Source organism: Capricornis sumatraensis, chromosome 11 (genome assembly GCF_032405125.1).
Source record: "Capricornis sumatraensis isolate serow.1 chromosome 11, serow.2, whole genome shotgun sequence".
Taxonomy (NCBI): Eukaryota; Metazoa; Chordata; class Mammalia; order Artiodactyla; family Bovidae; genus Capricornis; species Capricornis sumatraensis.
In genome coordinates this window covers 17,786,451-17,800,018 of record NC_091079.1, presented here as the reverse complement: position 1 = coordinate 17,800,018, position 13,568 = coordinate 17,786,451, and the positions used below count along the sequence as shown (strand labels likewise).

The following is a 13,568-nucleotide window of genomic DNA, read 5'->3' as shown; positions in this document are numbered from 1 at the left end:
GAAAAAATCAGAAAACCTCCTTTTGATAGTTACAGGACCTCAGAGAAAATAAATTCATTCACACACAAGGAGGTGGATCACATTCATAGAGTTCTCCAGTTTTGCCAAAGCTTCCCATACTCCAAGTTGAGTTTGGAATCTACAAAACCACAGTGTGTAGTTGATCAGTCGTGTTTGACTCTTTGCAACCCCACAGACTGTAGCCTACCAGGCTTCTCTGTCCATGAGATTTTCCAGGAAATAGTACTGGAATGGATTGCCATTTCCTTCTCCAGCGGATTTTCCCAAACCAGGGCTCGAACCCGGGTCTCCTGCTTTGTAGACAGACGCTTTACCGTCTGAGCCACCAGGGAAGTCTACAAAACCACAAGTGACTAAAAATGAAATGCATCATGTTCAACACAAGTGCTTTTTTGATTTGTGATTAAATTTTATTTGATTAAATTTAAGAAATTTGATTACTTTTGACCAAATTTCATAATTGGTAAAATTATGTAAGCAAAAATCTTCCACATAAATTTCTTATTTCTGTGTACTGTAGATTTTGATAATGTTGCTGTTGAACTTCAGTATTTTTCAAATAGTCCATGACATTCTTAACTACTGATATTTTAGTATGTTCTCTACATCAAATTGTCTGTTTTTATTCTGTTTTTCAAAGGAATTGTTATTTTAGTCTCATGAGATCACAAGGTATATGGCTTGGCGTATTTGTGGAAAACACTAGTGTTAATTGGTCATTGTTTAAGTAACAATTTTTCTAGAGAATTTACTTGATTTTTTTACTCTGGAAATTTGATCTACAAATTCTGTCTACAGTATAAGGGCTGAAATGTTTAGAATCATCATAAAGAAGAATCAGGAAATAAGTGAAGAATCATTCTCATTTTAAAACAAAGTAAACAAAGCACAATATAAACTGAAAAAAAGAACAGAAGATAACAAAATATTGCTCCCTATAGTTGATATCACATTTTGATATCATATCATAGTTGATATCCCTGTAGTTGATATCATATTTTGCTTATTGTTACATCATGCTAACAGATACAAACACTATTAAATCATTTTCTATCTATACTCTAAGACAATTTTATAGTGCAGAGACAATTCTGTTAGTACATGTTGACATATATTTATGTCTTTATAGACTGAAAATGCTGATAAGAAATATTGCTTAATTATCTTTGATCAGATGAAACTGTTATGAAGAATCTTATTTTCTAACATTTAGAAAAATAAAACAGACATTCTACTGTTTAATGAGCTTCAGAAACAACAAAATCTTAAGCATGTCATCTGGCAACATCATCAAATTATTATTTTTTTTTTCCTCTAGTTGGCAAAGAAATCAGAAAATGAGCTGAAAACCATCAGAGTCACACACACTAATTCATAAACTGAATTTCCCAGTTAAAAGAGATTTAAATCCCAAGTTGTCTATGACTTGGAGTGAGGAACACCTGCCATTCATTTTGTAGTTATCATCATTTATCAGATCTTCCAAGACTATATATATGTGACACAATCAAGACATTGTATTGCCTACTTAATATGGGCTATTTTGGATGTTTGTTAGGATAGATCTTAAAATTGCTCACAGTCAAAACAACACTGTTGATAGAAAATGAATTCACTGCTTGCATGAAACCAGTATTGGGATTTATGAAAGTATATTAAAATCTAACTAATCTACCATGCACATTAATGAATAAGTTATCAAAAATAATTTATTAAAATGAGCTAAAATTGAGGTGGCAATTATCAAATGTACATGTGTATAAAATGCAAATACATTATATATGAAGAGGGCCTCCCTGGTGGCTCAGATTGCAGATAATTTACCTGCAGTGAGGGAGACCCAGGTTCAAGCCCTAGGTCAGAAAGGTCTCCTGAAGAAGAGTATAGCTACCCACTCCAATATTTTTGCCTGGAGAATTTGATGAACAGAGGAGCCTGGTGGGCTAAAGTTCATGGAGTCACAAAGACTTGGATATGGCTGAATGACAAACACTATATATGAAGACTAAAATTATACTAGTTTTAAATATAAATGAGTAAAAACCAGTTCTTTGAGGAAGAAAAAAAATTATGACCCAGAAATTTTTATCTTGGAAAATATATTTATTATAAATTAAAAGAAGAGTAAAGAAAGAATTGTGGCTTCCCAGGTGGCTCAGTGGTAAAGACTCACCTGACAAGAAGGAGACATGGGTTTGATTCCTAGGTGGGAAAGATGAATAACGAAATGACAACCCACTCCAGTATTTTTGCTTGGAAAATCCCATGGACAGAGGAGCCTAGCAGGCTACAGTCCATGGGGTCACAAAGAATCAGATATGACTTAGTGACTAAACAACAACAGCAGCAATAAGAGAAAGAAATAATAGATGACTATTTTAATCATCTGAATAGATGACTATTTAATCATCTGAATAGATGACTATTTTAATCATATGAATTATTTAAAAAGTATATTTGACTATACACTGATATTAGAGGCTCTTAAACAGTATTGTCAGAAAGAATTTTCAGTTCAATATTATCAAATTATTGGGAATAGATATAATTTTGCCGTTAAAAATTCAAAATAGATACTAGAAAATTTCTGTTTTTTTTCCTACAAATCATATTCTCACATGCAACATAAGAGGAAACAGAAGGCCATGCATCATTCTACTGCCCTTCCTTATCCTTATGCAAAGATGATATATACTCATCATATTTCATAATAGACTCACAAAATTTTAAAAAGGAAATTATTGTTTCATCCTTTCTTTCTTACATATTATCTCTAAAAGAAAGTCTTAATTTTCCTAAAACTTTAGGAAAAAATCTTTAAGTGTTGCAATGGTTGTTCTGAAAGAATAAAATGCATGGTATTAGTAAAGTAATGGGGAAATAGGGATTTAAAAATTAGGTAAATATATGTCAAAATATGCAACATCAACTATTTATGATGTTAGTAGGGGAATAGAAATTTAAGATGTGTAAAGCAAAACAATGAATTTATTTGATTAAGCAATAGTGTTTTAATTTTTTATTGAGATAAAATTCATCTGAACAGAAAATGAACTATTTTTTTTTCTTTTTTTAAAATATAAATTTATTTATTTTAATTAGAGGTTAGTTACCTTACAATATTATATTGGTTTTGCCATACATCAACATGAATCCACCATGGGTGTACACGTGTTTCCCATCCTGAACCCCCCTCCCTCCTCCCTCCCCATACCATTCCTCTGGGTTGTCTCAGTGCACTAGCCTCAAGCATCCAGTATGATGCATTGAACCTGGACTAGCGATTCATTTCATATATGATATACATGTTTCAATGCCATTCTCCCAAATCATCCCACCCTCTCCCTCTCCCACAGAGTCCAAAAGATTGTTCTATACATCTGTGTCTCTTTTGCTGTCTCGCATACAGGGTTATCGTTACCATCTTTCTAAGTTCCATATATATGCGTTAGTATACTGTATTGGTGTTTTTCTTTCTGGCTTACTTCACTCTGTATAATCAGCTCCAGTTTCCTCCACCTCATGATAACTGATTCAAATGTATTCTTTTTAATGGCTGAGTAATACTCCATTGTGTATATGTACCTCAGCTTTCTTATCCATTCGTCTGCTGATGGACATCTAGATTGCTTCCATGTCCTGGATATTATAAACAGTGCTGCGATGAACATTGGGGTACACGTGTCTCTTTCAATTCTGGATTCCTTGGTGTGCATGCCCAGCAGTGGGATTGCTGGGTCATAAGGCAGTTCTGTTTCCAGTTTTTTAAGGAATCTCCACACTGTTCTCCATAGTGGCTGTACTAGTTTGCATTCCCACCAACAGTGTAAGAGGTTTCCCTTTTCTCCACACCCTCTCCAGCATTTATTGCTTGTAAACTTCAGATCACAGCCATTCTGACTGGCGTGAAATGGTACCTCATTGTGGTTTTAATTTGCATTTCTCTGATAATGAGTGATGTTGAGCATCTTTTCATGTGTTTGTTAGCCATCTGTATGTCTGCTTTGCAGAAATGTCTATTTAGTTCTTTGGCCCATTTTTTGATTGGGTCGTTTATTTTTCTGGAGTTAAGCTGCAAGAGTTGCTTGTATATTTTTGAGATTAGTTGTTTATCAGTTGCTTCATTTGCTATTATTTTTTTCCCATTCTGAAGGCTGTCTTTTCACTTTGCTTATAGTTTCCTTTGTTGTGCAGAAGCTTTTAAGTTTAATTAGGTCCCATTTATTTATTTTTGCTTTTATTTCCAATATTCTGGGAGGTGAGTCATAGAGGATCCTGCTGTGATGTATGTTGGAGAGTGTTTTGCCTATGTTCTCCTCTAGGAGTTTTATAGTTTCTGGTCTTACATTTAGATCTTTAATCCATTTTGAGTTTATTTTTGTGTATGGTGTTAGAAAGTGTTCTAGTTTTCACAGAGCTAGAATAAATAATTCCATAGTTTGTATGGAAATACAAAAAACCTCGAATAGCCAAAGCAATCTTGAGAAAGAAGAATGGAACTGGAGGAATCAACCTGCCTGACTTCCAGCTCTACTACAAAGCCACAGTCATCAAGAGAGTATGGTACTGGCACAAAGACAGAAATATAGGCCAGTGGAACAAAATAGAAAGCCCAGAGATAAATCCACATACCTATGGATACCTTATCTTTGACAAAGGAAGCAAGATTTAACAATGGATTAAAGATAATCTCTTTAACAAGTGGTACTGGGAAAACTGGTCAACCACTTGTAAAAAAATGAATTATTTTGAAGTGTGCATTGAAACGACATTTAGTACATTCATAACAATGTGTGAATTCCACCTCTAACAAGTTTCAAAACACATTCTTCTCCCCAAAAGAAGATGCTCTATGCATTGGACACACACACTTGAGAACTAATGTTTTAAAACTTATTAGTCATTGGGTTCCAGAAAAAAAAATGCACCACTATACAAAAAAAGTTAATGAGAGAGAAACTTCACTTTTTCTTTTTTTTTTTTTTTATATGGTGAAGATTATATATTGACAAATTTTTAATTCACAGTATTCTCAGTTTTAGGGTAAGCATATATACTGTGATTATCTTGCTTGTTCTGTTGGGAATATATTTCAAAAACATTTCTAAATGGGGGAGAATAAAATTTGATGTCTTAAACTGAAAGCAGAGGAATATGCATCTGATCATCTCATTCCATTTCATTGCAAGTTTCACATATATTCTTGGGAGCAGCCTCCCAAGGATTAAAGTAGTTCCTTAGGGGAACAAAACAGGAGCCCCTGGGGTGTTAGAAGTAAACATTAGAGCATTCATTTATCATATTTCAAAAATTCTATTTGTGATATATTTTAAAATGCTAACGATAAAATAGTACAATCATACATTTACATATTTTTTTTTAAACAACAATTGTTGGAAGAATATCATTAAAAATTTTAAGGCCCATTAGCTTTCCTATACCCATCATACTGTTTCCATGGATACTTCTCAGGCATTTTTTTAATCAGTTCTATTACAAGATCCAGTAGTGTGTGTGTGTATGTGTGTGTGTGTGTGTGTGTGTGTGTGTGTATAAAATCTGTCCAGATCATATATATAAAATAATATGCTTCTTATGTGGATAAATTGTGTTGATTCATCCTTTGTTCATCATTCTGATTCTCTGAATCTTCTTGAAGGTTGCCTGATGCCCTTTGGTATGGTAGTACAATTCCCTGCTCTTTTACAGTTTGTAAGAATTTGGACAATTTTCTATGACTGATTAATCCTGCCATGGTCTCTGTTTGGTCCTAAACATGGGAGGGCTGCCAAGAGCTCTCTCGCTTGGAGCTGTCTTCCTCAAAGCAGCATCCTAGAGAACATAATTTTTCTCTCTCTACAGCTGCTCTGCTGGCCTATTTCTAACTATCTCCCAGGTAAAGCAAAAGTAATACACACATGGCTTCGATTTTCTGAGTTAAAAATAAGCCATCTTTTGATTGTTGGTGAGGATCAGTGAAAACGCCTGATACTCAGAGTCATCTATTCTATATCCTGGATAATCTTTCTTTACTCTTTAATGAGATAAGACTTGGGCTGAATATAACTACCTTTACTTTCCAGAGAATGATGTTTTTGTTTGTTTGTTTGTTTTTTACAATTCCAATAGTATTCTGAAGCCTTCTTCTCTTCTCCGTATCTTCCCTTTGATCCCCTTACACTGGTCTCACCTTTGATTTTACGGTTTTCTAATCTCTGAATCACTGATGGATCCCTCATCATCCTCAATGATCTTTGTGTCATTCATGTGAACAGAAGGAAGACTTAGCCTATCCAGGACTATCATTGGAAGTCACCTCACTGACAGAATCTGCACAGGATTCTGCTTTAGGATTTGCACAAATTAGATTTATTTTCTTTATTATGTTTTACTGAGTATATAAAAAACAGAGAATAGTTGATGATTCTAGGGGTGATAATTTCATGTCACTCAGATTAAATTTCTCTTTTATATGCCTGCTGATGAACTTTATCAGTTGAGTGTTGCTTTTCTTTGAAGTTATCCGCATAGTAATTATTTATGCTTATCCAGATAAGTAGTTTAGAATCCATTGCATTAAGGATACAGTGCAGAGAAAATGACAGAGTAGGGCAAAGCTGAGCTCAGTTGCCCCCATGAATACATCAAAATACATCTACATGTGGGGCAACTTTTGCCAAAACAAGCTGGAAAGAATGTTCTTCTACAACAAATCCTGTAAAGAAACTGCCACACAGAAGTGGTTAAGAAAGCAGGAGAAGTGACTTGTTTGAGACCCATACTCCTAGCAAGGACACAGAAGAGGAGGGGGGTGTTACAAGCTTAGAAACCTTCCCTGGGGATCAAGGTCAGGCCACATAGTAGGTACCCTAGCCCTAGGGTCTGATACCAAGAAGGTGAGTCTCCTTAGCTGCTTTGAAAATAAATGAGACCAATAGTAAGGCTGTAAGAAATAAAGATTAGTAAGAAATGAAGACACAGGCTTACTTACTCCTGGTACAGAACCAAGGCAGCACATTGAAAGCTTGTTGAATTCTGACCTGTTTGCTGAGATCACCTCAATGCACATCCCAACCTATACCAAGCACCTGATCCAGCCCCTCATGCTGCTCTCCATTGTGATGGAGGCTGCTGGTGCCAGAGAGAGAGCACACAGTTAGACCTGCCTAACAAAGGCAGACATAGCCTTTGCCAGGATGCAAGTCCCTGTCCACACATGGAATGAGTGAATGTAGCTCCAGGGAAGAGGCTCATGTTATTGGCAGGAGTGTAACCATCTCAGTGGTGAAACATCAACACTTCTGGCTTCTGCCACTAACCCAGTGAAAGCAGACTCTGCAATTATACATACAGAGGAAATTCTGCAGTCTCAGGGCTTCTATTCCAGCCTCTTAGGTTCTGCTCTTGCCCCAGCACGGTGGGGATGTCCACTGAGCAGAGGAGAAATCCACCTCCCTCCTGTCTATGGCTCCAGCCCCTCCATCTCCAGCCCCACCTCACAACAAGGTGATAGCTGACAGGACACCCTGAGGGAAGATGTGTCCCCTGCTCACTTCAGATCCAGATCTTCCATAAAAATTGCTGAGCACACATAGACAGTACATGGACACTCCCACAAAAGTACACTGCACGACTGGGGTAGCTAACAGTTTTACTTAGATTCACAGAAAAAAAAAAAAAAAGTTAAAAAAATTAAAGTTGGAGTAATTTATTTCAAATGAAAGAACAAGGAAAAGAATCCCTGAAAAAACCCTAATGAAAGAGAGATAAGCAATTTAAGAGATAAAGAGCCCAAAGCAATTGTAATAAGAATAATAACTAAATTAGGAGAAAGAATAAATGAACAGAGAAAAATCTTCTCTTTCTCTCTCTTTTTTTTTTAGAAGGTAATTGTTTTACAATGTTGTGTTGGCTTCTGCCATAAAAAAGTTTTAAGAAAAAACTTGAAAATATAAAAAACAACCAGTCAGAGATGAAGGATACAATAACTGAAATGAAAAACACATTAGAAAAATTAGCAGCATATTAGGTGATACAGAATGAATAAATGATCTAGAAGATAGAATACTGAAAGCCAACCAATCAGAATAGCAAAAACAAAAATAAAAAATTGGAAAATGAGGCTAGTTTAAGGTACTCTGGATTGGTATACAACATCATATACAACAAGCCTACTAGTATTCATATTATAAGAGTTCTAGAAGGATAAAAGGAAAAAAAAAAAAGAATAGAAAAGTGTATTTGATAAAATTACTGCTAAAGATTTCCCTAATCTGAAAAAAAAAAATAGATATCCATGTGTTGTAGGAAAATATGTGTCATGAGAAAATGGTCATGTCACAGTTTTCCAGTGAGTGTCTGGGATGAGCCACCAAGTGAGGTTCCTTAGCATCATACAGGAAAGAATTCAACCAAGTCATAGTGAAGTGAAAGCAGGTTTATCTAGACAGATACACACTTCATAGACAGACTGTGGGCCATCTCAGAAGGTGAGAGAGATGACCCCAGTGTATGGGATTATCTCTTTGGAAAGTTAGAGAGGCCCTGAAGGGTGGGGATGGTTAGTTTTTATGGACTGGGAAATTTCATAGGCTAATGAGTGGGACAGTTATTCCAATTATCTCAGAGAAGAGGTGGGGATTTCCAGGAGCAGGGACATAACCCATTTTTTGGTCTTTTATGGCAGGCCTTGGAACTGTCATGGTGCTTGTGGATGAGTCATTTAATTAATGTTAAAATAAGCATATAACAAGGCTCAAAGTTTAGCAGAAGTCAACTCTTTCACCATTTTGGGCCTAGCTGGTTCTAACGATTTTGCTATATCCTGTTCTTAATAGTTGTGTTATTCTTTTGACAGCTATGCCCTGCCCTCTTCCTTCTATCTCTTGTGTACAGGTAGTACAGAGGTTTGCAAATAAAATGAATCTAAACAGACTCATACCAAAATATATCTTAATTAAGGTAATAATATTAAAGATTAGCAAGACATAAAGAGCCATGTATAAAAGAATCCCCATGAGGTTAAAAGCTGATTTTTCCTGCTGAAAATTTGCCAAAAAGAACTGACATGATGTACATAAAGTGCTGGGTGGGCTGTACAGGGGGGACCTGAAACCTAAGACACTCTGTCCACCAAGATTATCATTTAGAGTGAAAGGAGAGATAGGTTCTGAGACAAGCAAAAACTAAAGTAATTAATTAATAATATATTGAGCTTATAAGTGTTATTGCATCCTTTTTTCAGTGGAACAAAATATAGGTTACAACAAGAAGCAAGAATATATAGCAAAAGGGAAAATACCACCAATAAGGACAAATATATAGTAAAGGCTGTAGATAAGCCACTTAAGTAACTAGCATGAAAGACAAAAGTTGTAAAATCAGTTATAAATAAAATAAAGAGTAAAGGGATATATATTAAGATGCAAAATAAGACATTAATCACATAAAAATGTAGGAGGAGAACAAAAAGTGTAACTCTTAGAAAGTGTTTTAGCTTAAATCCTTTAAAACAAGTGGATATATTTACAGGTCAACTTATATTAACCTCATGGTAACCACAAGCCAAAAACCTACTGTAACTACATAAAAACTAGAGAGGAAGGAAGTCAAGTATACTACTAAAGAAAATTATCAAAGCATGAGGGAAGAGACTACAAAAGAAGAAAAGAACTATAAAAACATGAAAACGTGTAACAAAATGACAATTACATATCTATCAATAATAAATTTAAATTTCAATGAACTAATAACTCCTATCAAACACAGGGTGGCTGATTGGACTGGGAAAAAGAAAAAAAAAGACTCATCTATATACTGCTTACAAGAGATTTATTTTAAAGGCACACATAGACTGAAAGTGAAGGGATAGAAAAAGATATTCCATGCAAATGCAAACAAGTAGAAAACTTGTTGTATTATTGGGTAGCAATATTCATATTAAAGTAGATTTTAAAATAAACTCTAGGCAGTGTATATAGATGCTGAGCTCACTTCCTTCCATGGGTACACCAAGATTACAAATATTTAAAGAGCAGCTATTGATGCAAAAGACCAAAGTCTAGAAGAAAATATATTCTACAACTAAAGATATAAAGAAGTAGCCTCTATGTGTTGTGTAGGAGAGGAGAAGTATTGGCATAATCAAGAATACCACCTCAGTTAGGTAAATCACAAGTCATGAGAAAATTACAACTGCAGATATTCTCCACAGGAGCAAAGGCTCTCCAGACTGGGGATCTTGCACCAGGAAGACAAGCCCTCAGAATGTTTGGCTTTGAAGAACAGAAAGACCAAATTTCATGAAACACAGAAGTCTGTTGGAAATAGAGACTCCACTCTTAAAGGGCACTCACAAAATCTCACATTCCAAGATGCAGTACAGATGCAGTCATTTGAAAGGAGACTGAGTCAGACCTACCTGCAGATCCTGAAGAGTTTTCTGGAGAGGCAGGAGGCAACTGGAGCTCACCCTAAGGACATAGACACTGGGACAGCTGTTTCTGCGAGCTCATTCTACCATGCGAACACATGCAGGCAAGAACCATTTTGGAGTCCTCCTTATTTACTATAACTGTGACTTGACTCTGCCTAGCAGCACCAGTACTAGGAGCTCTCATGCTAAGCAAACAGACCCATTGTGAGGACAGGGGCTCAGGCCACAGCCGACGTGGGACACGAAGCATGTGGCATAAGCCCTCTTGGAGGAGGTCACCATTAGCCCAAACATAAAGTGATCGAGCAGACAATGCATGAACTGCAGAACAATTACACAAAAGAAATTCTTGCACAGTTAAGAACTAGGATTCACAACAGATTCCCCAACCTGGGGATTCAGAAAAGGGACTGAGAACCCTGAGAGAATTTGATGTTGGAGGCCAGTGGGATTTGATTACAGAATTACCACAAAACTGGGGAAACAGAATCTTGGAGGGCACAAACAAAACTTTGTGCACACCAGGAGCCAGGAGAAAGGGGCAGTGTCCCCATAAGAGATTCAGCCAGACTTGCTTGTGAGTGTCCAGGAGTTCCTGGCAGAGGCATGGGTTGACAGTGGCCTGCTGTGGGGTTAGGGGCACTGAATTCAATAATGCAGGCTTTAGTCCTTTTAAAACCCAGTACCATAATAACACCTACCATAGTTTGCCCTTAGGCTAAACAACAGGGAGGGAACACACCACGACCCATCAACAGAAAATTTGATGAAAGATTTACTGAGCATGGCAAGCCCAGCAGAATAAGACCCAGTTTCTCCTTCGGTCAGTCTCTCCCAACAGGAAGCTTCCCTAAGCCTCTTATCCTTATCTATCAGAGAGCAGACAGTATAAAAACCACATCACAAAAAACTAACAAAACTGATTACATGCCTTGTCTAACTAAATGAAACTATAAGCATGTCATGTAAGGGCACCCAATATGGATAGGACATGGTGGAGAGTTCTGACAAAACGTGGTACACTGGCAAAGGAAACAGCAAGCCACTTTGATACTCTTGCTTTGAGAACCCAATGAACAGTATGAAAATGCAAACAGATATTACACTGAAAGATGAACTTCCCAGATATTTAGGTGCCCAATATACTACTGGAGAAGAGTGGAGACATAACTACAGAAAGAATGAAGAGATGGAGCCAAAGAGAAAACAGTGCACAGTTGTGGATGTGACTGGTAAAGGAAATTAAGTCCAGTGCTGTAAAGGACAATATTGAATAGGAACTTGGAAAGCTGGTCCATGAATCAAAGCAAATTGGAAGTGGTCAACCAGGAGATGACAAGAGTGAACATCAACATTTTAGGAATCAGTGAATTAAAATGGACTGGAATGGATGAATTTAATTCAGATGGCCATTATATCTACTATGGGCAGAAATCCCTTAAATGAAATGGAGTATTCCTCACAATCAAAAAAAATAGTCTGAAATGCAGTCAGTTCAGTTCAGGTGCTCAGTCGAGCCCACATCTTTGTGACCCCTTGGACTGTAGCATGCTGAGCTTCCCTGGCCGTCACCAACTCCTGGAGTTTGCTCAAACTCAAGTCCATCAAGTCAGTAATGCCATCCAACCATCTCATACTTTGAAGTCCCCTTCTCTTCCTGCTTTCAATCTTTCCCAGCATCAGGGAAATCCTTTTTACATTGAGTCAGTTCTTCATAACATGTGGCCGAAACATTGGAGTTTCAGCTTTAGCATCAGTCCTGCCAATGAATATTCAGGACTGATTTCTTTTAGGATTGACTATTTTGATCCCCTTGCAGTTCAAGGGACTCTCAAGAGTCTTCTCCAACATCACAGTTCAAAAGCATCAATTCTTCGGCCCTCAGCTTTCTTCACAGTCCAACTCTCACATCCATACCTGACTACTGGAAAAATCATAGCTTTTAAAGGATGGATCTTTGTCGGCAAAGTAATGTCTCCATTTTTTAATATGCTATCTGGGTTGGTCACAGCTTTTCTTCTAAGGGGCAAGCATCCTTTAATTCAATGGCTGCAGTCACCATCTGCAGTGATTTTGGAGCCCAAGAAAGTAAAGTCTGCCACTGTATCCAGTTTTCTCATTTATTTGCCATGAAGTGATGCTGGGTTGGAAGAAGCACAAGCTGCAATCAAGATTGCCAGGAAAAATATCAATAACCTTATATATGCAGATGACACCACCCTTATGGCAGAAAGTGAAGAGGAACTAAAAAGCCTCTTAATGAAAGTGAAAGAGGAGAGTGAAAAAGTTGGCTTAAAGCTCAACATTCAGAAAACGAAGATCATGGCATCTGGTCCCATCACTGCATGGAAAATAGATGGGGAAACAGTGGAAACAGTGTCAGACTATTTTTTGGGGCTCTAAAATCACTACAAATGTTGATTGCAGCCATGAAATTAAATTAAAATGAAATTCTTACTCCTTGGAAGAAAAGTTATGACCAACCTAGATAGCATATTCAAAAGCAGAGACATTACTTTGCCAACAAAGGTCCATCTAGTCAAGGCTATGATTTTTCCAGTGGTCATGTATGGATGTGAGTGTTGGACTGTGAAGAAAGCTGAGCGCCTAAGAATTGATGCTTTTGAACTGTGGTGTTGGAGAAGACCCTTGAGAGTCCCTTGGACTGCAAGGAGATCCAATAAGTCCATTCTGAAGGAGATCAGCCCTGGGATTTCTTTGGAGGGAATGATGGTGAAGCTGAAGCTCTGGTACTTTGGCCACCTCATGCGAAGAGTTGACTCTTTGGAAAGTACTCTGATGCTGGAGGGCGGGGGGGGGGGGGCGGGGGTTGGGGGCCGGAGGAGAAGGGGACAACAGAGAATGAGATGGCTGGATGGCATCACTGACTCGATGGACGTGAGTCTGAGTGAACTCTGGGTATCGGTGATGGACAGGAAGGCCTGGCATGCTGCAATTCACGGGGTCGCAAAGAGTCAGACACGACTGAGTGAATGAACTGAACTAAACTGAACTGAACTGATGGGACCAGATGCCATGATCTAAGTTTTTGAATATTGAGTTTTAAGTCATCTTTTTCACTCTCGTCTTTCACTTTCATCGAGAGGCTCTT

At 37.3% G+C, this 13,568-nt stretch overlaps 1 non-coding gene across 1 annotated transcript; it reads right to left on the bottom strand.

The window, feature by feature from the left end:
- Nucleotides 1-281: 281 nt before the first annotated feature.
- On the bottom strand, nt 282-353 carry TRNAC-ACA (transfer RNA cysteine (anticodon ACA)). The gene has a single exon. It is a non-coding gene; the product is annotated as a tRNA-Cys (tRNA).
- Between the last annotated feature and the right edge of the window lie 13,215 nt (nt 354-13,568).